Source organism: Pinus tabuliformis, chromosome 4_2 (assembly GCF_031772625.1).
Source record: "Pinus tabuliformis cultivar Carrire ecotype Pingquan chromosome 4_2, CPIR1, whole genome shotgun sequence".
Classification (NCBI taxonomy): Eukaryota; Viridiplantae; Streptophyta; class Pinopsida; order Pinales; family Pinaceae; genus Pinus; species Pinus tabuliformis.
Genome location: NC_142304.1, coordinates 478,244,266 through 478,269,665, shown reverse-complemented (window position 1 = coordinate 478,269,665; position 25,400 = coordinate 478,244,266).

Here is a 25,400-nt window from a genome sequence, read left to right as displayed (position 1 = left end):
GGTAAGCATATTGGTAACCTTGATGTCTTGATCATTTCAAATAATAACCATTCCACCCAAGTATCTCTAAGAATCAATCACTACTACTTGGAAATTCCTCCCACATTTGCTAATTATATGAGGTAGAACCTCACTTAATATTTTTGTTTCTTATATCAAAATTATTGATGGGTGCTCTGTGTACCATTTTTCTTTTAGGAGTCTTTGTTTTCCTTTACTATTGAGTCCCCTCATGTTCCATGAGACTATTTTCATCGAGAATTTACACAGAAAGGAAGTATAATGTGACTAAAAAAACATGTCTCAAGATTTATGTGCTTGGACAATTCCACTTCATGACTCCTATACTTCCTTAACCTGGGACCGAATGGTAAACTTGATGGCCTTAAGGGAAATTGACCAATGAAAATCTAAAAAAGAGGTGACTTTTGACTTTATCACATACAATTTAATATACTAAAAAAAATATCCATAACACTTTCATCAACCAATGGATCATTAAAAAAAAAAATTCAAAACAATTTCATCAAGCAATGAATCATTGCATTATAAAATACAATCTATAAACCTTTTGGGAATGTTTTGCTAAACCATGGTAAAAAACCAACATATTTAATATTAATATTTAACAATAATATGGACAATAACATGTTTTGATAAATGAAATAACATATTATCAAGCCTAAAAAATGTCACTAATAGAAAACTATAAAGCATGCAACTAATGGAAGTGACCAATCAAGGCCACCATATGACAATTAATCTATTAGGACCAAGATTGATGGGGACAAAGATCTACAAAGGACAAAGGCAAACCTATTTTAACTTTATTGTTTTATTAGGTTCAAGATGAACGTTTCAAGATATAATGAAGAACATAATTAGTTTTATTGCATTAAGAAACCCCGAGCACATTCTATAACTTAGCAAGGAAGAGATGTATAATACCCATCTCAACGACACAACACATGGCATTAAGTTACTTTTTTATATATAATTTGAACTCCTATCATAAAATCACAAATTTAGCATGCATGGAATGTTTAAAATCCATTTTATAAAAACAAAATATAATTTTTCTTATAGAAAAAGAATACCAAAAACTAAATATATTTTTTTAGAAAATAAAAAAATACTAAAACTAAATATATATTAAAAAAAAAACTAAAACATAAGAAAACTAAAATTTGAATTTGACACTTTTGTTCACTTTCAGAAACTCATATGGTGGAATGTGATCTCTTTATCCTCATCTTTAGCTTTTTCCTAAAAAATAAAAGCATACAAAAGTGGGAAAGAGCCATAAAGCATGGGGAAGCTTTTTCCTAAGCAAAAAAGCATCTAAAAAGTGGAAAAGGCCATTTTTATATGAGGAAATATTATTCGCCCAAAAGATTTTGCCCAAATTGAACTAATGAGGAATTTGGGAAATCTTCATAGCCTTCACTTTCCTATATATTGGAGGCTTGGCCATTGAGAAAATTATGGGAATTCTCGTATTGTCACACTGTTGAGATCTATCTTGAGATGGAGAGTTTTGGAGATAGGAGTTGGGGGAGGTGTTGCTGCAACTACATATGATTGTTGTATCTTTCCTCCAACTCCTTTATTAATATAGATCAGTTTTTATTCCTTCCATATGTTTCTATTCATTCTTTACTCATTCTATCTAACTAATGAATGTATGAGATTTTGGTTTATACTTATTTATTCAATAATATTTATATGTTTTTGATAGTTTCGATTATCAAGATATTATTCTATGAATGTTTCTTTATTCTCTCTCTTATGTGTAGGACCATGCTTTGGAGCTAGCTAGGAGCGCTTCCTATCTATACTAAAAACTCCAAGAAGACCTGCATGCGAGGACTCACAAGAATTCCTTCTCTTTTTCTTAATCTATACTCTACATCTTGATTTACTAAGAATCTCAAGCATTAGAACAACCTTTCTCTTAATTTGTCTATCCTAGGTTTTCGAGATAAAGTGAGATGGTTTTATGTTCATCTAACCATGCATTAAATCCTACAGCAAAATGATAATTAGAAACTTTAATATATTTCACTATGTAAATGAAATTAGTAAAATGAACCCATAGAGGGGGTCATAAATGGAAATAAAATTAAAACTCTAAACAAGAAGCCAAAAGTGGATGTAACAATGGATGCAAAATTGGGAGTAGAAGTGGATGTTAAACTAGCCATAAAAACAAGATGCAAATAATGACACAAAAAGGGTTTTAAAGTAAAATTAAAAAAGGGTGCAACACTAGACACAAAGAAGGTAACAAAATAGGGCATATGAAAGGATACCCAATTGAGAACAAACAAGGATGCAAAAAATGACACCAAAATGAGGATGCAAAATTTGGTGTAAAAAGGATGTAAGAAAAGACACAAAACAAGATGCAAAATGGGACTAAAAAAAGGTGAAACCAAGGATGTCAAAAATGATGCATAACTAGATGAAAATTCAAACTAAAATCTAGGTGCAAAATGAGATGTAAACGTGGACATAAAATGTGGAAAAAAAAGGATGCAAATTTGGATGCCAAAAAGGATGCAAAATTAGATACCAAAAAGGATGCAAATTTGAACATAAAAATGGTGCAAAATTGGACACAAAAGAAGAAAAAATGGTGCAAAAATGGGCATAAAAATGGCTCAAATTCGGATGCAAATTGAGATGCAACATTGGATGTAAAATAAGGTGCAAAACATCATTCAAAATGTGGTGCAAAAAAAATGCAAAAGTAGATGAAAAAATGGCTCAAAATTGAACGTAACAATAGACACAAAATGGGATGCAAAGGTGGATGCAAAGGTGGATGCAACACATTGTTCAACATAGGATGCAAATTTATATGCCCAAAAGGATGCAAGAAATGGTGTTAAAAATGATGCTAAATTGGATGCAACAAATGATGCAAAATAGATGCAAAATATGGTGCAAAATAGGATGCAAAAAAGGGAGATAAATAAAATGAAAAAATGGATACAAAATTTGGCACTAAATTAGATTCAACATATGGTGCAAAAATGGATGGAAAAAATGGTGTAAAAAAAGGCAGAAAAACTAGCACAAAAATAGATGTAAAAATAAGTACAAAATTAGAAGCAAAATATGGCATAAGGCCAGATGCAAAAATTGGCACAAACTGGATGTAATAAAAGGCACTAAATCAAATGCCAAAGATGGTGTAAAACTCGATGCAAATTATGACACAAAACTAGAAGCAAAGAATGCCACAAAAGAGGAAGCAAAAAATGATGCAAAAATAGATGCAAAGAATGGCACAAAAATAGAAGCAAAACATGTTGTAAAACCAAATGAAAATCTTGGTGCAAAAAATGATGGAAAATTTGGCATAAAAAAAGATACAAAATTTGGTGCAAAAAAGGACACTTTAAAAATTTTACAATAGAGCCAGATTTAGCGCCAGACTGCTCATCACAATTGAGAAAAAAAATGCACTAAAATCTGGTGCTAAATCTGGCGCAAATTGCCTATTTTGTTGTAGTGCAAGGAGGCAAGCTGTCCAGTGCCCAAATCATAAAGATTAATCAGTTATTCATTGAACCAGGCTCTCAAACTGTGAGGACCCCTCCTATAGGAAATGTATATTTCAATGAGTTGGGCAGGATGCTTGTGGATATGATCAGTTATGTCCTGGGTTACAGGTCAACTGAGGATGCTGATGAAACCATTCTGGCAATGATGTCTATCTTCTCCCCTGGAAAGCCTCCTTCTGTTCACTATGATTATGCTGCATACATTGCCAATAAAATTCATGAGCAATTGATGAATCTAGAGAGGGAAAGGATATTTATATACACTTCTTACATCTATCACTTGTTCCTATTTTACCAGCCTGATAGCTTCCCTATTACTCTCAAGAAGTTTGATGCTCAGGGAAACCCAAGGTCTGTGGTATTTTGGTCTTCAATCTTTCATCATACATCTTATTCCCCATACATCTACTGTGAATTCATAGACCTTTTTATCCATCCAGCCATGTCCTTGCTGTTGAGCGCCCCTCCTCCAAGATTGACAGATGAGATGCAAAGAATCCTCCAGCTCTCAAAGGCCTACAACATTGGGGATTGGTACTTTTACAACCACCATACAGTGATCAGAATATATGGTTGTGAGTTAGCCCCATATAGGCTACCAAGATATGTCCCTTTGAGACTCTTTGCCTTAGAGTATTTCAGACAATTTGGAAATGCAGACATGGTCCATTTCCACAGCAAAAATAAGAAGGTACAACTCAAAGTTAGAAACCAGCTAGGCCCATTTATTTATAATAAAAGAGAAGAGGCATGGCAAGAAGCAGATAAGATCCTAAAGTGCTTCGAGTTGCAAACCAGTTTCCTCTGGATACCCTATGATCCCAATCATTTCATTAGTCTTAGAAGGGTCAAATATAAGTTGGCTAGCTATGATCATGTCAAGTTGCCTCATATTGAAAAATATGCAAATCTGTTAAGATGGAAAGAGGGCACTCTAGAAGAGGCAAGTACTAAAGAGGAAATAGCACAAAAAGAAGCAAAGAAACTTGAGAAGGAAGCTGACTTGGAATATTGTGGACAGGTTTCTTCCTCTTATCATACTCAACTTGGAGCAGCTGCCTCATCTTCTACAGCTCCCCAACAAGCAGCTCAAACTATTCCTCAAGCAGCTAGCACATAAAAGGGAAAAGAAATGGAGCAGGAGCAAACACTCCCAACAACAGAATAGCAGAAAGAACAGGTAGAACAGCAAGAAGAAATGGCTGAGGCCCCTGTATCTACAGAGCAACAGGCTCAAGAAAGTGTGCCTCCAAGGCAGGGAACAATAGTGGATACCTCGGTGCTCCAAAACCCGTTGAATGAAGAACGAACTAGGAAGAGGGACAGACAGCAAGAAACTCCCCTCACTACATCAGCAAGTCAACAAGGGGAGAAAATGCAAAGATTAAATCCTTTTTCTGAAGAAGAGATGCCTATTGGGCCATCCATAGGTATGGGCCCCCCTAGCATGGAAGCATCAGCCAGTTCCTTCCAACAGGAACAAGAAAGACCACTTGGAGGGGAGGTCAGCTCCTCAAGCCAGCAAAGAAGGGTAGAATCTAGCATAAAGCAGCAATTTATTGATATTAAGAAGAGGAATGAGCCAGTCAGACTCCAGCTTTACAATCACTTGCTCAAAATGGCTCCCACAAACCAACAGAGGCTTATGTCAGCATATGACATAACAGAGGGGAAGATGACTATGAGTCATTTCATGCCTACGATGCTGCAGCCACAGTCAGCTGCAGATTACATCAGAACCAACCTTGAGGTATTTGCAAAGGCAATCCACCCAATGGACCAAATAGAGCTACATAAGCAAACGGGTGAGGTGGTCTACTCCACTCTTGCAGATAAAACATTTCTAGCCCACAAACTGCAAAACTCTCTCCATAATACTACTGCCCAATTAGAATTGGAGAAAGCATCTTCTCAAGCCAAAGACAACAGGATTAGGTCTTTGGAAGATATCATTATAGAGCTTGGGCATGACCCAAGTGATCCCAAAGCTGTGCAGGCATTACTAAAGAAAAAAGAGGAAGATATAGCAGCTTTGAGGAAGATGGTCAAAATTCCAGCAACCCTTCACCCTCAAACAGAAGGTGTTGCTCAGCAGAGAAAGGACCAAGATGTAGCAACCATGCTGCTGACTTTACACAAGCAATTAGTAGAAACAAAAGGTCGATTGATAGCAACAGAGGGTGCATTACAGGCAGCCCTGAAACAGAAAGAAGGAGGGCAGACATCTCAGCCCCCTCAACCAGTGATTAACCTTGAGGAACCTCCTCAAATTATCAGTCCTCCCATAGGACAAACAGCTGGGACAGGCCCTTCAACATCATCACCAAATACAGCAGCAGCACCAGCAACAACATCAGGACAGGCACCCAGCCTTGATATGCAAAATATGATGAAAGAACTTCAAGCTCTGGAGGCCCAGATGGCAGAATTAAATGAAGCCAAGGAAAAATTGGCTAAACTTAATGAAAAGTATGATAAATCAAAGCAAAGTGTAGCTGAAAAAACGAGAGAGGTGAAGGTTCTTGAGAAGAAAATAAAAGAACTGGAGAAAGAGCTCTCTCTTGACAAAGTGGTGGCTGAAATCAAGAAAGTCCTGTGGGCCAATATTGTTCAGTCTATAACAGATCAATGGCAATATATTGAAACCATCCATGAGCATATAGATCTCATAGGCAGGGCCCAAAAAGAAAGCCAAAGAGCAAGGGAATCTCTAGGCAATATGCCTGAGATAGCCAATAGGATGATCAATGTCCTTAATAATCACACAGGCCCCCAGCTGGCAGCAATGGGTATCTCTAACAGATTGATACCATTTTATTAGTAAAAAGGGTGCTCACTTTGAGAAATCTTGTGCAAACATTGGATAGAAGGTGCCAGGAAATGCAGACAGAGGTGAATAAATACATGGAGAAATTTACAGCATTGCATAACAGAGGCCTTCCCAGCTTACTAGACAGTGCAGGAAGGTTACTATCCCATGAAAACTATGCCAAGAGGGTAAATACATTTGCTACAAATCAGATCACTACAGCATCAAGTGCCCCAGAGGAAACAGGGCCTGCATCTGGGCAGAGCCTCTATGATAGAATAGAGAATTTGTTTTTTATCATGAATGAGATTATACATCTATTTGAGGTGCCTCCAAATTACTACAAATATACTGAGGCAGATCAAACCTTAGGCACAATTTTGAGACATCAGTTGCCTACTCAGGAATGGTGGACAAGCATGATACAGACATTGCTGTAAACAAACAGATTTTTCATCAAATTTTTGTACATCAAATATAAATCATCATGTTCAGATAGTTGATATATTCATTATGACTGGAGATGAGTGGACAGAGCCAACTCAACAAACAAATTTGGACACTAAAGCAACACCGACAGATGCAGGTGACAGGGCTGAGATAGCTACAGCACGACAGAGCAATAAAGGGCGTATTATTCAGAATCAATGCAAAGCACCCTGCAGAGCCAGTTTCCCTCAAAAGTCAAGAACATCTGACAAACAACAAATAGTTGTTGTATATTCATTAAAGTAGCTTTTAATTTTGTTAGAAATATCTTTGAAAGTTGGTAAGAGCAGTTATTGTGCAATAACTTAGAACTGAGATATTTTTATGATATTTTTGTATATATGCACCCCCGCACAGTTTATTGGGGGTTGTTGTTACTCATTTGTTCAAGAGAACTCGGCTGTATTTCCTCTGAAAGATATAATACAAAGGAGCTGTTGGTTTCCAGGAGATATGTTTGGCTTGGACGTGCTGTGATGAAATTACTGACTGCTGCAGGATTCTCGTGTTATGGCATGATACAATAAGTGTTTTCTAACTGTATTTATGTTTCATCTCTTCTGTAATCTGTCTGTGATGTATGGTGTTTAATCTTGGTAGAAAGGTAAAAGACTAGTTCAGGATTTGTCCATTAAAGACACCCTAAACTCAATCCTTACTACTAAATATGTTTTCTTCAAGGTTAGCTGCAACTGTGGAATTCTTAAATTTTCCCGTTTTCTCTAATCACATGATAAGCCTTTATTCAGTAATTCTCTGTTTCTGCTGAGTAGGATTTGTTCTTCATTTCGTATTGCACTGTGAAAGAACTCTTAATTGCCTTTCCTGGTGTAATTTATACTGTTTTCCTTGCTAAAAATCAAAGTTTGCATCATGAATACCCATCTAGCCTTGCAGTGAACCTCTCTTTATCACAGACATCAAATCATACTCATTCCTGGACTCCACATGCCCAATGGATTGAACTCTCCTTCATATTTGCATGCCCTTCATTGAACAACAGTCTGCAACCAAAATTCAGACAAACTCTCACCTCATAACTAGCCTAAAATCCTAAAAAACAAAGTTAAAATTGAAAGAGAGAGCCCTCTATGATTACAGGTAGGCTAGAACCTGTAATCCAAAGCTTGGTTAGTGGTTACCCCGGCCGTATTCCCTTAGGAGTCAAAGGGAAAAACCTGGGTGTTAACAGGAAAAACATCCTAGCAGGTGTTCATTTGGTTTATTATGGCTAAAGGAAATTGACAAAGGCAATGGAAAAGGCTTTGGAAAGGCATGAGGCATTATTTGACATTTTATTTATGAAAATAATAGAAATTAGGAGAAAATTAAGGTGAAAGGTGACAAGTTGCATGTGAGGAGTAAAATGAAAGAAGATAATGAAAAATTAAGAAAATAGAGGCCTCGTTCTTAAAAGGGTTTCCGAGGATCACTTTGTAACCTTTTTCCAATTCAATTTTGGAGCTCTCTTTCTATTCTATCTCTCTTATAGTCTTGGACACTTATATTTTTCTTGGAGCACTCTTGGATAAGTGTAGAATACTTGGGATTTGGAGAAACAATGAAAAGGAAAGGTAGTAGAGCGCAAGAGGACATTGGGATCAACAACTATAGCAGGTTTTTCTTGCAGGTACCGAGTTGCATGTATGATTTCCTTTCTAGTTTTGGCATGCATGACATATGCATGTGGTTATTTGGATATGATCTATCAATTGCATAGAGGTTTTTCTAGCTTGACAGTGGTTTTTCCTAGCCTTTCCATTTCCGAGACAACCATGGTGTTGTGCGGCTTACTTTTGTTTTCTAGTTGGTTCTCATATTCCTTTGGTTGTGGGTTAATTTATTAGTTCCTGGATGCTTGGTTGGACAAATGCTCTGGAGCCCTATAACAGCTTGGGTTTAGTTACTAGTCCAAGAGCCTTGGTTGGACAAATTCTCTAGAGCCCAACAATAGATTTGGGTTGATTTACTAGTCCTGGAGCCTTAGTTGAAAAAAACACTATGGAGCCCTGGAAAACTTGGATATAGACCAATATGGTAAAGGGTTAGTGATGTCTGACCACGAGGCGGAATCAATGTTTGAGGGTTGAGTTGGTTTTTCCTTTGGAGTCTTGGGTTTGGTTTTGGTGGATGTGTTCCATGCGATCCCTCATTCATGCTTGGAATATGGCACAAGGGGTGATTTGCTGAAAGAGAGATTTGGTTCAACCTACTATATGGTTGGGTGGTTCATGGAAGTCCCATACCATGTCAACCTATTATTTCATTAATAAGAGCTCATTCTCCTTGGTTCATATGTGGTTCTTATGGATGTTATATCCTTTCTATTTCAATTGGTTATATACTAGTTATGATCATGTTTTATGACAGTGATGATATATGGATCTGATCATGTTTTGATTTGTAAATGACTTAACAATGAATATGTGACCTAATATGTGAAAATACAAATAATGTGATAAGGTATCAATGCTTCTTAGCAATTCTTAGATAAGTATGATAACCATATGCTTAGTTATGTTGTTATGACCTATAGATTGCATATTTGTGACATGTTTGATGAAATTCCCGTCATGTCTAGTAGGGGCCAATTCAATTACTTGTTTAAGTATTTACATTTCTATCATTGTTTCGATGTCACTTTTCATTTATGGAAGTTTCTTGAAGTTCTAGAAAGTGACCTGAGTCCTGGCCCTGAAAACGTGGCACCGAATCCAGGGGCACTGGCTCTCAAGTAGCTAAAAAATATCCTAGTCTCTTACAAGCCCTTGTTGTGAGAGTGAATGGAGTGTCCCATTCACATGCATGCCCTTGCCATGAGAGAAAATGTGGTCCTAGTTTAGTAAAATTCAAATTTGTCTCAAGGGTTGATCACCTAGAAAGGTTGGTTAGCTCATGTAGGTTTTGTAACATGTGTAGAAGATCAGAGTTGTTGTGTTCTATCGGTTCCACCCCCTTAACTATACATAGGGAGTTGAATTAGATCATAGTGGTCTCTCATCACATGTTTACCCTAGCAGACTGGTTAACTCCGTGAAATGTGAGAGGAGGGTGTCACAGTATCATAGGCAAACTTCCAACTAACTTGATTTTTCATGGATGATGTAAAACCTCTTAGTTAAATATCTCCAACATAGCATGTGATATTAAGGGTACTTTCCCTCAAACAAGAAAAATCATGTAAATACATATCACATAATATATGTTTCTTAGAAAAAATTGACTTATGAAAGTTTCTGAGAAGGCTTGATTTCCCCTTACTATATAAGGTCGTTGTTACTTAATTCTTGTTAATTGAAAGAGGAATTCTTTTCCTTGCAGATACATGAGGTATGAAGGAGAAATTTTTTTGCAACTGAATGAATTCTCTGCAAGCTCATAAACTTACTCCTTTTCTTGATGTAATAACTTTACTTATTCCTCTAATTATCCTATCCATAATATCATTTCCTCTTTAATATTTGACATTTCCTGTACCAAAAAATTTTCTCCTAAAGTCCTCTTAACACTGTCAATAATCTCCTTATGTTTTTTTAGAGTGAATACCTCACTTTTCAGCGAGATTTCCTATAACACCCTTCTACCATATCTACCCAAGTAACTCGACAACTGGGGGAATCATGTGATGAGAGGCTACTATGATATGATTCAACCTCCTAGGTATCCTTAAGGAAGTGTAATCGATGGAAACACATCAAACATGCTTTCCACATTAGTAACAACATTCTCAGGACCCATCCTAACAACACTGTATCATGCCCCTAGGTCTGGCTGTTGTTTTAAGCTATTAAACCTCTAGACGCTCCCATGCTATGGGAATACTAGCATCCAGAGAGATTTGGACTCTCCCACAATCTTGCATGCATGTGTTCAGGGACTATTTCCAGCATACTTGTGTTAGAGTCTATAGGACTTAAGGAACTTCTCAAGCCGATAATTTTGGCCACTACCCAGAACTTGCTATAACTTCTAGAATCCATTAAACAAATGATGACAAGACTAATAAACCAAAAACTAACTCTAAGAGTAGGCATGACCATCCCCAACCGGGATTGAAATTCTCTCAAACACTTGGAATAAATGCAATCTATAGGTCTAGGATACAAGAAAGAGCATGAATGACTAGAAACTCTTATGAGACATGACAAGAAGGATCACTAGCTTCTCCTTTGAATGGTTATGACATCAATTAGGTCTTGCACCATCATTTTAACAATTAAAAGTAAATACATGAAATAACCATGAAAAGAACCAATAAATTAACCATGCCTATAACCAAAATAAAACCATGTAAATAATAGTGAGATAAAAACCATTAAATCCACATATAAATAAGTGCCAAAGAAAGAGAATTTAGCTTTCATTAAACATAAACAAATCTGACTAGTTTTGAGACTTCCACTTACCACCCGACCATAGACATGGTTGAACCAAATCCTTATTTCAGCAAGTCACCCTTGTTCCATATTCCAAGAATGATTGTGGGATCTCATGGATAAAACAATCCAAGAACAACCAAGGGAATACAAAGGTTAAACCACCTCCACCCTCACGAAACTGTGATCACAACAAAACCAGTGCTCTGAACTTAAAACCAGACCAAACTTGGAATGCCATCCAGAATCCATCACTATCCTTGAGGAATTTTCTATCTCCTTGTCCCTCAAGCTTTACTGAAATTTAATCCCATATCAATAGGCCCTAAATCGAGACATCTCACTAAGGGTTTATCGCGTATCTTGCCAAAATCGGTCAAGGGATTCCTAAGCCTTTTGGAATGAACCTTGAGACCACCTCCACCCCCAATTCTGAAATCCATTCAACAATTCCAAAGCCCAAAACTGAGATCAACATCCCAACACACCATTGCATCTAGAAAAAGGAAAGGCTAGTGTTATATACCTAGGGGGGATAATATGGGGTACCAAGGGAGGTACCCAAGGTAATAATGTAATAATGGATGGGACATAGTAATAAATAAGGTGGTTAACCCATATCATGTAAGGGACCACAAGTAGTTAGTAATAATGTAATGGGCCCATGGTATTAGTTTGAGGGTATGAGGGAACCATGGTAATGACTCATGGTATTGTATGTATGAGGCCTATATAGAGGCTAGAGACTCCATGTGAAGGAATATTGTCAAGGAATATTGTGAAGGATTATTGTATGAACAGGCATATGGCTTGTGGATTGTTCTCCTTCCTTAAGGAGTGAATGTATGGTGTTGCCCTACCGTAAGGGTTTGATCAATAAAGAATCATTTCATGTTATTTCTGGGTTTATTTGCATTATCTTATATTTCTATATCAGATCTATAATATTTTTGGGTTAGAGCTATAACAAGTGGAATCAGAACTATAACAAGTGGTATCAGAGCTATAACAAGTGGTATTAGAGCACTTTTTTTGTAGGATTTCGGAGGCAACAGGTTTGCAGATCAGATCTATATGTTTTGGTGCAATATCCGGAAAATCTAATTGCAGATCTGGATTCTTTTTGTAAAAATAGCCGATTTCAAAAAAAAAATCGGTTGAATCGGAGTCAGGAAATATATGATAATATAAAGAAACCCAAGAATAACAAGATAAAAATAGATATAAATGATTCTTTATTGATCAAACCCTTATGGTAGGGAAACACCATAAATTCACTCCTTAAGGAAGGAGAACACTCCACAAGCCATATGCCTGTTCATACAATAATCCTTCACAATATTCCTTGACAATATTCCTTCACATGGAGTCTCTAGCCTCTATATAGGCCTCATACATACAATACCATGGGTCATTACCATGGTTCCCTCATACCCTCAAACTAATACCATGGGCCCATTACATTATTACTAACTACTTGTGGTCCCTTACATGATATGGGTTAACCACCTTATTTATTACTATGGCCCATCCATTATTACATTATTACCTTGGGTACCCCCCTTGGTACCCCATATTATCCCCCCTAGGTATATAATAGCTAGGTTGAAAACCATTGTCATAACTTGACAAAACCAAGCCACCGACAGTAAGAGAACCATACTCGAACATGCAAAGCCATGCATGTGAAAACCAGCTAGGAAATCTCACATGAAATATGTTAGCTGCAAGTATTCCTGTTGAAGCTGCCTAATCCTACTCTTCCTTGCTTGATCCTTGCTTTCCTTCCTTGCCTTTTGCTTCCTTTCCCTTTCCTTGCTCCAAAGCTAGAGTGCTCCAAGAAAATTCGAAGTGTAGAAGTGTGAGAGAAAGAGAGAGAATAATGAGAGAGATCCAAAATTGATCTGACCAAGCTTACACTGAACAGGCCCTCCCACTGATCTTCAGAAGCCTTTTTATCAATTAGGCCTCTATTTTCTTTAATTTCCATTATTTTCCTTCATTTTCCTCCTCACATGCAACCTATGACCTTTCACCTTACGTTTGTCCTATTTCCCTTTATTTTCATAAATAAGTGTGCCAAAAATGTATTTTCCATTTTTATTTCCTTTCCCTTTTCCTTTACCAATTTCCTTTAGCCATAAATACATCTAGTGATGCCCACTAGGATATATTTTCTCAACATTTAGCTTGGAATAAGTGTCCAATGGCAGTGGTCTTAATTTGCATTTATTAACTTTTATTACATGAAATTTTCACTAGGGTTGTTACAGAACCACCCCCTGGGGAACACCATCCTCGGTGTTAAACCACACCAAGAGCTCATAAAAACCACTAAAAAGAAAACATATTTCCCATGGAGATTTATAACTGACCTCGTTGCAGTATTTATTGAAATACCTACACAAAAGCAACACATCATGACAACCTGACCAGATAAAAACCATAGCGCTTACTGGAGCTTTATAACATAACTCATTGCGGTATTTACAATACATATATACACATATGCACATCTTCTAAACCAACAAATAAAAGGATATGATGCCTACATCCGTAACAAGGGAATTTAGAGGCTCACACATCCACCCTCAAAGTAATACCAAGATTCATCTTCTTCCCAAGGTCCAAAATCCACTGCCACAGTCAAAGCTACATCTAATGTCCAACATGATAATCCTACTCCACTTTTCCTCTTATTGAATAGTTACCAGCACATTTTTCTATGGCGCACTCCCAATTTGCATCTGATTCCATTTGGAAATGTTGATGATCAAAACAAATATATCCATGACATGCCCTTTTTTTGCTACACAGTTCCTAGGGAAATACGGTCACCCCTTCCATGTAGTCACTCACCTTCCAAGTTCCCAGAAATCCCCTATCCCGAGTGATTCATCACTTGGCACAGATTCCTCACATAGGAAAGTCAAACAACCAAGGTATACACTAGCCTCAAACCATCATATCAGTCATAGCATGCTCATGGAATTCAATGGACACTATTGGGTACTAGTGTCCCACAATGGCCCTACTCCTGAAGTGCTTTACCAACATACTTCTACTTGTTCCAATTCCTTTTGTTGTTGATGCTAATGCTTATTGTCAATTTTGACCAACCAACTAGACATTTTTGTGCTTCATGTACCAAACACATAACTTCCATTAGATTTAAAATAAATTTACATAAATTGACATCATACCTCATTGGTAACTCATCAATAAGGTACTCTTGCAATCTTGCTTACTTCCTACCACAACAGGTCAAACAATCATCTTTGACCAAATCATCATGTATAAATATATCACATTAGGTTAGCTCAAAACATAACCATCATAGATCAAAATCATAAATCACATGTAACTATCATAAACTAGAACCATAATTCACATGCATAATAAAACTGAAATAAAATATTGATACTTATCCTTTAATCAATCCTTAGCTGAATCTACCTTTGTCTTTATTCCATTTGCACTCTGAATCGGTTTCCACACCCGACAAACACCCAGTTCCTTCACATCAACCACGTGCAAATACTCATAATGTGCATCAAACACATACAACCACATACAACATACAACCCCATGCAATACATGCACCTATACCTGACCTACAATGCATAAACATACGCCCAGTGTACAACACAACACAATACATACAACTACATCAGGTGTACACCACAACAAAAGACATACACCTACACCTGATGTACAACACAATAGATATACGTACTCAAAGTACAACACAACGAGTACACATGTCATGATACCACGACTACACCATGCACATACATAATATTGCATGTACACAACACAACATGTACGACATGCACATAATACCTCATGTACACCAATACCACATGTACAACATGTACAAATTACCATCTATACACACCACCACCTACATAATGTGTACACAACATCACATGTATGTGACACCATTTGTACAATATGTACACAATGCCACATGTACATTGTACCACCTATACAACGTGTACACAATGCTAGACATACACAACACCACATGCTAAACATGTACACGAAACCACATGTACACAGTACCATATGCACAACATGAACAAAACACCACCTGCACACAACACCATATGTACAACATGTACACAATACCACATGTTGTACAATCATGCACACAACACCATATGTACATATCACCACATGTACGACATAAATGCAACACCACATGTACATAGCACTGCATATCCAACATGTACATAGAATCATTTGTACACAACACTATATATCCAACATGTGCACAATACCATATGTACACAATGCCGCATATCCAACATGTACATAGCACCATTTATGCCCAACACTGCATATACAATATTCGCACAACACTATCTATACCACCATGTACATAACATTGCATAATGATATGTACACACACTATAAATACAAAACACCACATGCGCACAACATCAAATATGCAACATGTACAACATATATAATATATGCACAATAGTTGCACCACACATCCAAAACCACACTGTCTCTACCAAGAGACCTTGCTTCCAGTGTCTCTCCACCATCCATGCTTATTGTAGCATGCCACACATCACGTTGTTTTCATTTTGATGATGTATCTCTCAACATTAGCATCTCCATAACATAAACATAGACATAGTATAATCACATAATACCAATTCATATCCACATGATACTAACCTCAGAGATATGTCATCCTACTCTTCCCACTTGATTCCTCATGAACTAGGAACCTCTTCATTCCATTCACCCACATAAGCAATCATTCCTCCATAAGAATGTTTCATGATGACCCTATCAGACAGTTACATAGATACATAGATACATACATATATATAACATTGGCACAAAATAGTCATAAGTAGGATCACTAATGATGACACTGCTAAGTTAGTTGGCCTTTGCTTTACCTCTACCATTTTTAGTTTCCAATTGGAATTATATGAGCATACTTGTGGTGTTTCTATGGGATCCCTGCTATCCCTTGTCGTTGCTAAATTATTCATGGAGGATTTCGAGACCAAAGCTTTGGCCTCCGCTCCTTTTAAACCCAAGCGTTGGAAAATGTTTGTAGATGACACTTGTGTTGTTTGGTCCCACAGGCGCAAGAAGTTGGACCTCTTCCTTCATCATCTTAACTCTCAATCTGACTCCATCAGACTCACAATGGAGTTTGAGGTTGATGGGTGCCTTCTATTCCTCAATGTTCTTTTGTGAAGGTTGGATGATGGCTCCTTGTCGCACCGTGTTTTTTGCAAAAAAAACTCACATGGAAAAATATCTTCATGCGAGCTCCCACCACTTTCTAGCCCAGAAGATTGGAGTTCTTAACACTCTAGCCACTCATGCCTTAATAATTTTGGATGTTGATCAACTGGAGGAGGAGAAAACTCATCTTTTGAGAGTTTTTAGAAAGAATGTTTATAGAAATTTTTAGGGTCTTAAGGCTTTTCAAAGAGATAGTAAGACTCCTAGGGTTAAAAAAGGCTTGGATGATCTAGTTGACATGGTTAAACTTCCTTTTGTCCAGGGAACCATGGACAAGATTTCTGATATCCTTAAAAGGCATAAAGTCTTTTCTACCTTCAACTCCCTTAATACAATCAAAAGCTCCCTTAGATCTGTTAATGACCTAATTAAACCTAAAGACATGAAAGGGGTTTATTCAATCCCTTGCTCTTGTGGGATTCCCTACATTGTGGAAACATGTCACTCCATTAATCTTTGTATTCAAGAACATGTCGTTGACCTCAGGCATAGGCGCTCTCATTCCTCAGCTATTGCTCAGCATGCAAAGAAAAGTTTGCATCATGTCTGCATTGAGAACTCATAGGTCATATATTGGGTACAAGATCCCCCAAGGGAAGTTTTGGGGCTTAAAGCCCAGATTTTGGTAAAAAATTGTAACTCCGATGTAAAAACTCTACATTTTGTGGGCGCGGAGCACGTAGTTTGTAAAAGAGTCATAGTGTTGTCTGCCCTCAATTTTTTATTGTAATGTCTGCTGTAGAGATCTACTTATGATCCACAAACCATGGGATTGTATAAATAGACCGAGGCTCTAAGTAGTTAAGACATCTAAGGATAATGATGGAATCTAAGAATGGAATAGAAGGATAGTGAAAGATCTAAAGTGTAAAGTCTAGTTTGGGTCGTAGAGTAGGAGAAGGCTTTGCAGCTGAGTGCACAGAGGCCTAGTAGTCCACAATTGGTGTGTAGACCCCTGCAGCTGAGTGCGCAGGGTGAGTCGAGTTTGTAATAGTTGGAAGCATTAATAAAGAGAAGTTTTATATCATTTCTATGTATTTATTTCCTTTTTTATGCATTGAATGTATTGGGTATGAATTTCACTTCTACTATTATATGATGGTGAATATATATGATTGTTTTGATTAAGTGAATACAAGATAGAGTTCTATTTACACGAAAGCTCCATAAGAAGATAAGTAAGATACACGGTGTAGTTTGGCGAGGTAGCATAGGCTACTGCCATAGCAGCACGAAAGCATCTCAACTCTTGGTTAGGGTTCCGTGGAAGACTATTATAACAGATTTCGAAGGTATTGAAGGTTAGAACAATGCGCGAAGTGATCTGTGTGAAGGTGGGTAGAGTTGGACTAAATCAATACCACATACATCTCAAGGGTGTAGAAACTTGGTTCCACCATCCCCCCATACTGCTTCGGGTGAGACTTCAGTCTGCACTTCATGAGCTGATGATGAAAGGGCTAGTAGTGTAGGGATTGTTTGGATAAATAACTCTGAACCTGGGTCAGGCCCCCTCAAGCCAATAAATGGTTCTGTTGCCAGGACTGGAATATGCATATAGATGTCTGAAGTCATATCATTAGAATCCAAATAAAAGGGAAATTGAAGGCTAGTTGGATAGAATAATTCATGAGTTTGTGGCATAGGATAACATGAACCTATGACTATCAAAAGAAGAGTGGTTAGACTACTACCTATACACGGAGATCCATGAAATCTTCTTCGCATCCTTCCCTACTAAGCTATATGAGTGGATCTCAAAGCTAGTAGATAGCCAAGGAAGGTGGAAACTTGACGGTCCTATTGTGTGGACCCCAGAGTTAGTGTGAAGGTTGGAAGTGTTGGAGAATAAGATCGCACGCGTCTTTGATGGATTGTAGGAGGATTCATTACTCAGTTCGCGGTCGACACCTCAGTCAGCTATAACTAGGCAAAGTGATGCTTTCTCAAAGGACTGTGAGGTAAGTACATAAGATCTTTGAATACTTGGATTAAAATGTTATTGTGTGAAAAGAGGGTTATGCAATTACCTTGATGTTTGAGGCTACGTGAAGTGGAAAAAGTTACAGGAACAAAGGAAATAAGGGACCAGAAAATAGCCCCTTGATTTCACCTCTGTGAGGGGACGAGGAAGAGTTCACGAAGCTCTCTCCATGAAGTGCGATACATCTGATAAGGTAAAGAATTCCGTGAATACCATGTCCACCCACACTGCGACCAGCTTCATCTCCATCACATCCATCTTCGCCCATACCACCTCCACCACCACTGCGACTCAATATGGCAAGCACAGTGAAGTTTTCTGTGCTCAAGGGATTGCGAAATGACGATTGGGACCAATTCTCATTCATTGAAAGAGTTGTATGGGAATCATAAGAAGTTATAGATAACAAAATAAAGAAAGCGACACTGGTTAGCACCCCGAAGGATTGCACGCTTACCTAGTATATTAAGCACTCTAATGATAATCTGAATGCGGGAATCGCAGATATCCAAATTGCGCTAAATAAGGAATTTAGCTGTCCAAAGTCTAAAGTGTAGTCAATCATTGGATTCAAAGAGATCATGATGCTACTAGGAGAGATTCCTTGGAGGCTGAGGCTGAAATTTAAGATTCGCAAAGCTAATATGAATCTGATAGATGGACAACATCGAGAGTGTTTTGTAGCTTCATTAACACCACATTTAAGGAATGTTCTATCGCAACATAAGCTAACGACTCAGGCAGAGGCCTTAGAAGTTGCAATGAGGCTGCATGAGACCCCGATGCAGGATCCCAACTTGGGAGTTTAGTAGATCCATGCACAACTGAAGAATTTGTGCCTTGAGATGCAGATCCTGAAACAGGACAAGATGGCTCGACCAGAAGTACATGAAGAGGTGTGGTCCATAAAATGCAAGGGTTGGGGTCATGAAAAGGACCACTACACGGTGTTTGAAAATTACCTCATGGGAGGAAGACTGATGTCTTTAAGGCCAGAAGTGCAAGCAAGACCTAGCACAATTCCTGTTTTGTGGTGCACGATTTGTCAAATAGTTGGAAAACATGCCATGGACAATTGCCAATTGTTACAAAAGTATACGCAAAATTTGCAACAGTTGTTTTGTAACTTTTGTAGGTCGGTGGTACATGATGAGCTCAATTGTAGAAGCTATGAGTTGATGATGGATAGAACACCCACCTACAAAGTTCAGGATGAAATGCAACCCCTAAACTAGAATGCAGGAATGGCATGAACAAGATTTCAGGGGTGCGGATGAGGGCGAGGCAGAGGAGGACCTGGAGGAGGTCGTAGATAGTTGATATGCTACAATTGTGGAGGACCAGGACATTATGCCCACGAACCCAATGCACCCGTCATGTTTGTATTGCACCTTGTTTGATCATGAGATAGAGGATTGTCCTACGCTGATAGCTAGGATACGGGACAAAGGAGCACTACCACCTCCCTTGATTCAAAACCTATAGATGATGAGGTCTGAGTCACATGAGGAAGATCCGAATGTGAACATTGTGCTTCAAAGTGGAATTGCAATGGGAGATGACAAAGGAAAACAACCAAAAGATAGTACTTAGGTTTGCAAAGCTCCAACAAAAGAAGCGAAGTTTCATTTGGAGTGAAATCGGGAAACCTTCATGGAAGTTAAGAAGAGCTTCGCTGATGCCTCCACTTGAAGAAGAAAAGATGGACCGGAGCCGGAGATGGACCCATCTATGCTCACAACATTCCTGGAAACATGTATGAAGTTACTACATGATAGTAAGCTTGTAAAAGGATTACAGGAACTCATTAACAGATACTATGGGACCACGCTAGGAGAACTACATGTTTCCTAAAAGATTGGGAAACATAAGACAAGGACAGGAAGATAAATGAAACTAACCGCACAAATCAGAGAATATGAGATGAATCAGGTCATTCTGGATTTAGGATCTGATGTGAATGTTTTGCCAAAATAGACATGGGAACAAATGGGGAGACCTATGCTGCAGTGGTATCTAATTCAATTGCGAATGGAGAACCAACAGAAAATAATACCCATGGGGTGATTGTAGGGAATAACCATGGATATTGAGGGAGCAAGCGCACTGGAAGACTTTGAAGTGATAGAGATTGTTGATGACAACAATCCATATCCCGCACTCTTAGGAACTGATTGGGCCACTGACATGAACGAGGTGATTAATCTGAAGAAGTGCAAGATGATTTTAACAAGAAGTCATTATGCGTAATTATACCCCTGGACGCTGCTGAAGGATCACGCTATACGAAGCCAGTGCATGACTATGAAAGTGATGATGACTTGGATTGCATATACAATATAACAGCATGAGAGCAAGACTAGGTAAATCCCACTATGGATGGGCGGATTTCATGGGAGCATGAGAGCTCCTATACTTTGGATTCTGATGAGGAGATAGATCGATGGCACAATCGGTTACACAAAGTAACCACACTTAATTTTAATATGATGACAAGATCACTGCGTTGTGTATCAATGGAAGTAAGAGATATGCTAGCTTATGATGGTTTAAGTGAGGTAGGTACCTTCTTGGATAAATTTGAAAGAAAAGTGTTAGAAAAGCGACACTTTCAGGCCTTGGACTGGGTACTGCACGATACACCCGGAAGATGGTGGGGTATGCACAAAGGGAGATTTGACAACCAGTGTGAATGTAGGAGAATGATGACATGCAATTTGGGAAGCCTAGGGTGTGATTGACAGAGAATTATAATGGACGGGATGATTTTCGCACAATTTGGGAAGCCTAGGGTGCGATTGACAGACAAGTACAATGGACAGGATGATTTTTGTGCACATCTAGATAGGTGGGCGCAGGCATATGGAGAAAAACCACAACTTGAATGGGTGCACCTATTATGTCATACCCTCAATGTTATACCGATGAACTGGTATATGGAAATAGAGCTTTGCCATGGGACTAACGAATGGGATATCCTACGTGAAGGGTTCATGATGACCTTCAACTTTGAGGATGGATTTGACTGTATTGAAGAAGCACTACAAGAAGTAAAATCTGTCATCTTTAGGATTCTACAAGATCCTGTAGACCTGGTGTAGCCTAAATGGGATGCTCAGTTACGTTGCATGCTAGAGTGTTATAATGTAACTGCTGAAGAAGAGGATGAAGATCTGTGGAAAATTAACAATCTAGAGATAGAAGGCCAATGCAAGGTTCAAGGACCAAAAATTGGGAACCCTGACATAACCACGCCAGTGAAGACTAAGCAACTGAATATTGGTATGGAGGCAGAACCTAAATTCACGAAGATTGGGGACTACTGGGATGACATGATGGTAGATAAGGTCATTGAATTACTCTGCGAGTATCAGGACTTAATCCCAACCAAGTTTAGAATCTGAAAGGAATAATCGCATATTTAGGGGTAATGAAGATCATGTTAAAGCCTGATGCGAATCCAGTTAAGCAGAGGCCATACCACTTGAATCCGAAATACAAGGAGAAGGTCTGCATAGAACTAGACAAGATGCTCACGACAGGTATCATTGAGTCTGTGGAAGAATCTGAATGGGTAAGCCCGATGGTAGTGCAAGAGAAGAAGAATAAGGATGAAATAAGAATATGGGTGGATCTAAGGAAATTGAATGATGTGTGTGTGCATGACCCATTCCCAATTCCATTCACAGATGAGGTGTTGGACAATGTAGGTGGTCAGGAAGCATATTATTTTACTGGTGGGTTCTCAGGGTACCACCAGATCAAAATCATGCCTGAGGATAGGAGAAAGACAACCTTTGTGATTGAGTGGGGTTGCTTTCACTATACTGTCATGCCGTTTGGACTGAAGAACACGTCGGCCATCTTTTCGCACATAGTTGCTGTGACATTCAAGGAATATATCCATAAGTTCTTGGAGGTCTATTTTGATGAATGGACTATATTTGGGTTGGCTAAGCACCATGTCACGAGCTTATTCTTAATGTTGGATACCTGCTGAAGATACCAAATAGTGCTAAACCTCAAGAAGTATGTGTTTCTTGTTCCTTTTGGGAACCTATTGGGGCATGTGGTTTGCAAACAAGGGCTGATGGTAGATCCCATGAAGATCGCAGTGATTCTAAATTTGGAAGCACCACGTAGTGTGAAACAACTGCACGCTACTTTGGGACATACGGGGTACTATTAGGTTCCTATACCAATTGGAGTCATAATTTTGAATGACTAAGGTTAAGCCTTGTAATATTGTACATACCTTTTCTTTCTGTGAATGTTTTGAATATTTAAAAAATAAAAAATGTAAGGAGGGTATGTCCTAAAAGAATAATCAAAGGACAAAAGGAATAATAAAAGGTCAAAAAATGAAAATATATGGACCCCAAAAAACAAAAGAGATGATGAAAGTGTTCAAGTAAAAATGTCACTACTATTTACTTTTATGCATAATAATGATTGTGTGCAGCTTTTTATTCATGCCAAAATCCATGGTAATCAAACTATTTAATCTTGATTATACCATGGCTTGAATTTTATGTTTATAGTTAGAGAATAAAATCTGACCAAACAGTTTAATCTTGGAAGATCATTAGATAGGTAGAGAAAATAAAAGGAGCTCATGAGTTTAATCTGAGCCCTTAGATGATATAAGGTTAGAATTATATAGTCTACTTTGTAAAATAAAAAGGATTGATAAGGGTTTGCTAGCCTAAATGCACCCAAATAAAAAGAAGAAAAAATGGTAGGATGAGTAAATGGGTAAGTAGAAGAAAGGTTGTAGAAATATCAAGTGATTACACAAAAGCACTTATGTCATGTTTTAAATGCATCTTTCAAATGTGCGTAAGTAGTAAATAAAGCAAGGACAATGGTTTACAACTTGGTTTATTGAACATCCCCTCATTCATTTCACCCCTCTACTTATTAATTTCCTATAAATAAGTTATAGTACTTAAATCCTTTAAGTCAAAGAGGCTCAGAGCATTTCTCTGACTTTTGGAGGGACCAGACCCTTAACCTAATGACTTATAGAACAAGTGCTACAATTCCCTTCATGAAAATTCATCTCCCTTCATTTTCCCTCATTTCCCTAATAAAACCCCCTTTTCCTAAGTTTAAACTTCATTTAACTAGGAAAAGTGAACCACTCCCATGTAAATCCTATTTCACTAATAAACCCCCAAAAAACACTTTATCCTAGGTATGAAGCGAAGTGTGCAGAAAGGTTATGTTTTCCATTTTCACTTAGAAAAACCCACCCCTCCCATTATATTTCATATTAATTTATGATTTTATTATATAATTCCCCCATATCCTTTTTCCCGTATATTATTAAGTCCCTATTGTTATAGACATTTTTGGGCACTGCAACCCCAAGCATAAAATGTCCATAAACCAAGGGCTCCTAAGTCCTTAAAGGTGTTGTTCCAACCCCTAAAAGAACAAGGTCAACTGATTACAACATCTCCCAGAAGTTCTCCATGAAAAACTACTCAGAACTGGTCAAAACTGGATCATTTCACTTGCTCCATGGCTAGGGTGCGATGCATCTCACCTTGTACACACAGGAAGTGAGTTGAATTTCAAAAATCCCTTCTATGGGGTGCGATGGACGGGAAAAGACAAGGGGCGGAGACAGTTTGCGAGGTGGATGATCATGGAATCTTCCAGAAACTTCTCCTGTGACACTTGCTTCTCAGATTCGCCCAAGGATGAGTAAGAGATGAATGAGATCTCCAAGTGGAAGCAAGAACTATCAGAGAGAATACACTAATCAAAAACCCAGAGCTGACTCACACCTCTGTAAATATCTATATATAGATCTCTCATCCCAAAGATCTGGAGGTTGGAGGCTGGAATTTTGCATCTTGTAAGGAATTGTTGTTGGTTTCATGAGACAACATCATAGTGTTGGGTGATCTAAGCTTTGTATGAGGTGAAGAAAGGCTTACTTGCTGAGAGGATGATGCTAGGTCAGAACAACTGGTTGTAACTCCCTTGGCTCTTTCTTGATTATCAATAAAAGCTATTCAAGTTTTCCTCCATACTCTTGTGTCATTTATGTTTTATGCATTTGTATGGTTAATTTACATCTGATCCTAAATTGTTTATGATTATAGGTCCATGTTCTTGTATAGTATTATGCTACTCTGATTATACAGGTACTCTATGAAGTGGGCGTAGAAGGAAGCAAGTAGCAAAGGACTATCAGAAAAGAGAGGAATCGAACTAGGAGCCAAGCGCAAGATAGAGGTTGGTCTCCCTTGTTCTTCTCTCATCTATATTTCATAAGGGAAAAATGAAAGTAGCTTTACTTTGTTTGTTTCTAAGGTAGCCACCACACCTTAGTGGGATAAGCAGTTCTGTATAGACACTTTTCCCTGTAACAAAATGGTGACTCCGTTGGGGAGCGACTAGGTTGTTTGTTAATCTACATTTTTTTTATTTTATAAACTTACAGACGGAGCCTGAAGTTGAGCCAGGTAGCTTTCGAACTGCATTTTCTATGCAAATGCAAAGTAGATAAATGTCGCTTCAGTGAATCTCCGAATTTTGTTATGAATTAAACAACTGATTTACAAACTCTCTAATTTCCCTTATGGTGGCTCTAGTAACCTCCTTAGATCTGCCCCTGTTGTTGATTTACTGATTACCACTTGCTCGGCCAAAATCCCTGAACTGAACTACAAACTATGACTCGAAACCCAAGCAAAGTCTCGTCTCTAGCCTAGCACAGTCTCTGTTCTGTGAATCTGAAATTCAGTGCACTTCCTGAGTGTAGTAGGTGCACTGCATTTCAAATTCACTGTGTTACAGGTGCGCTGATCAGACTAGGCATTGTTCCTGAATGTTGGTTTCTGTGTTCATTCTTTTCAGTTCTATTCATGAATTTT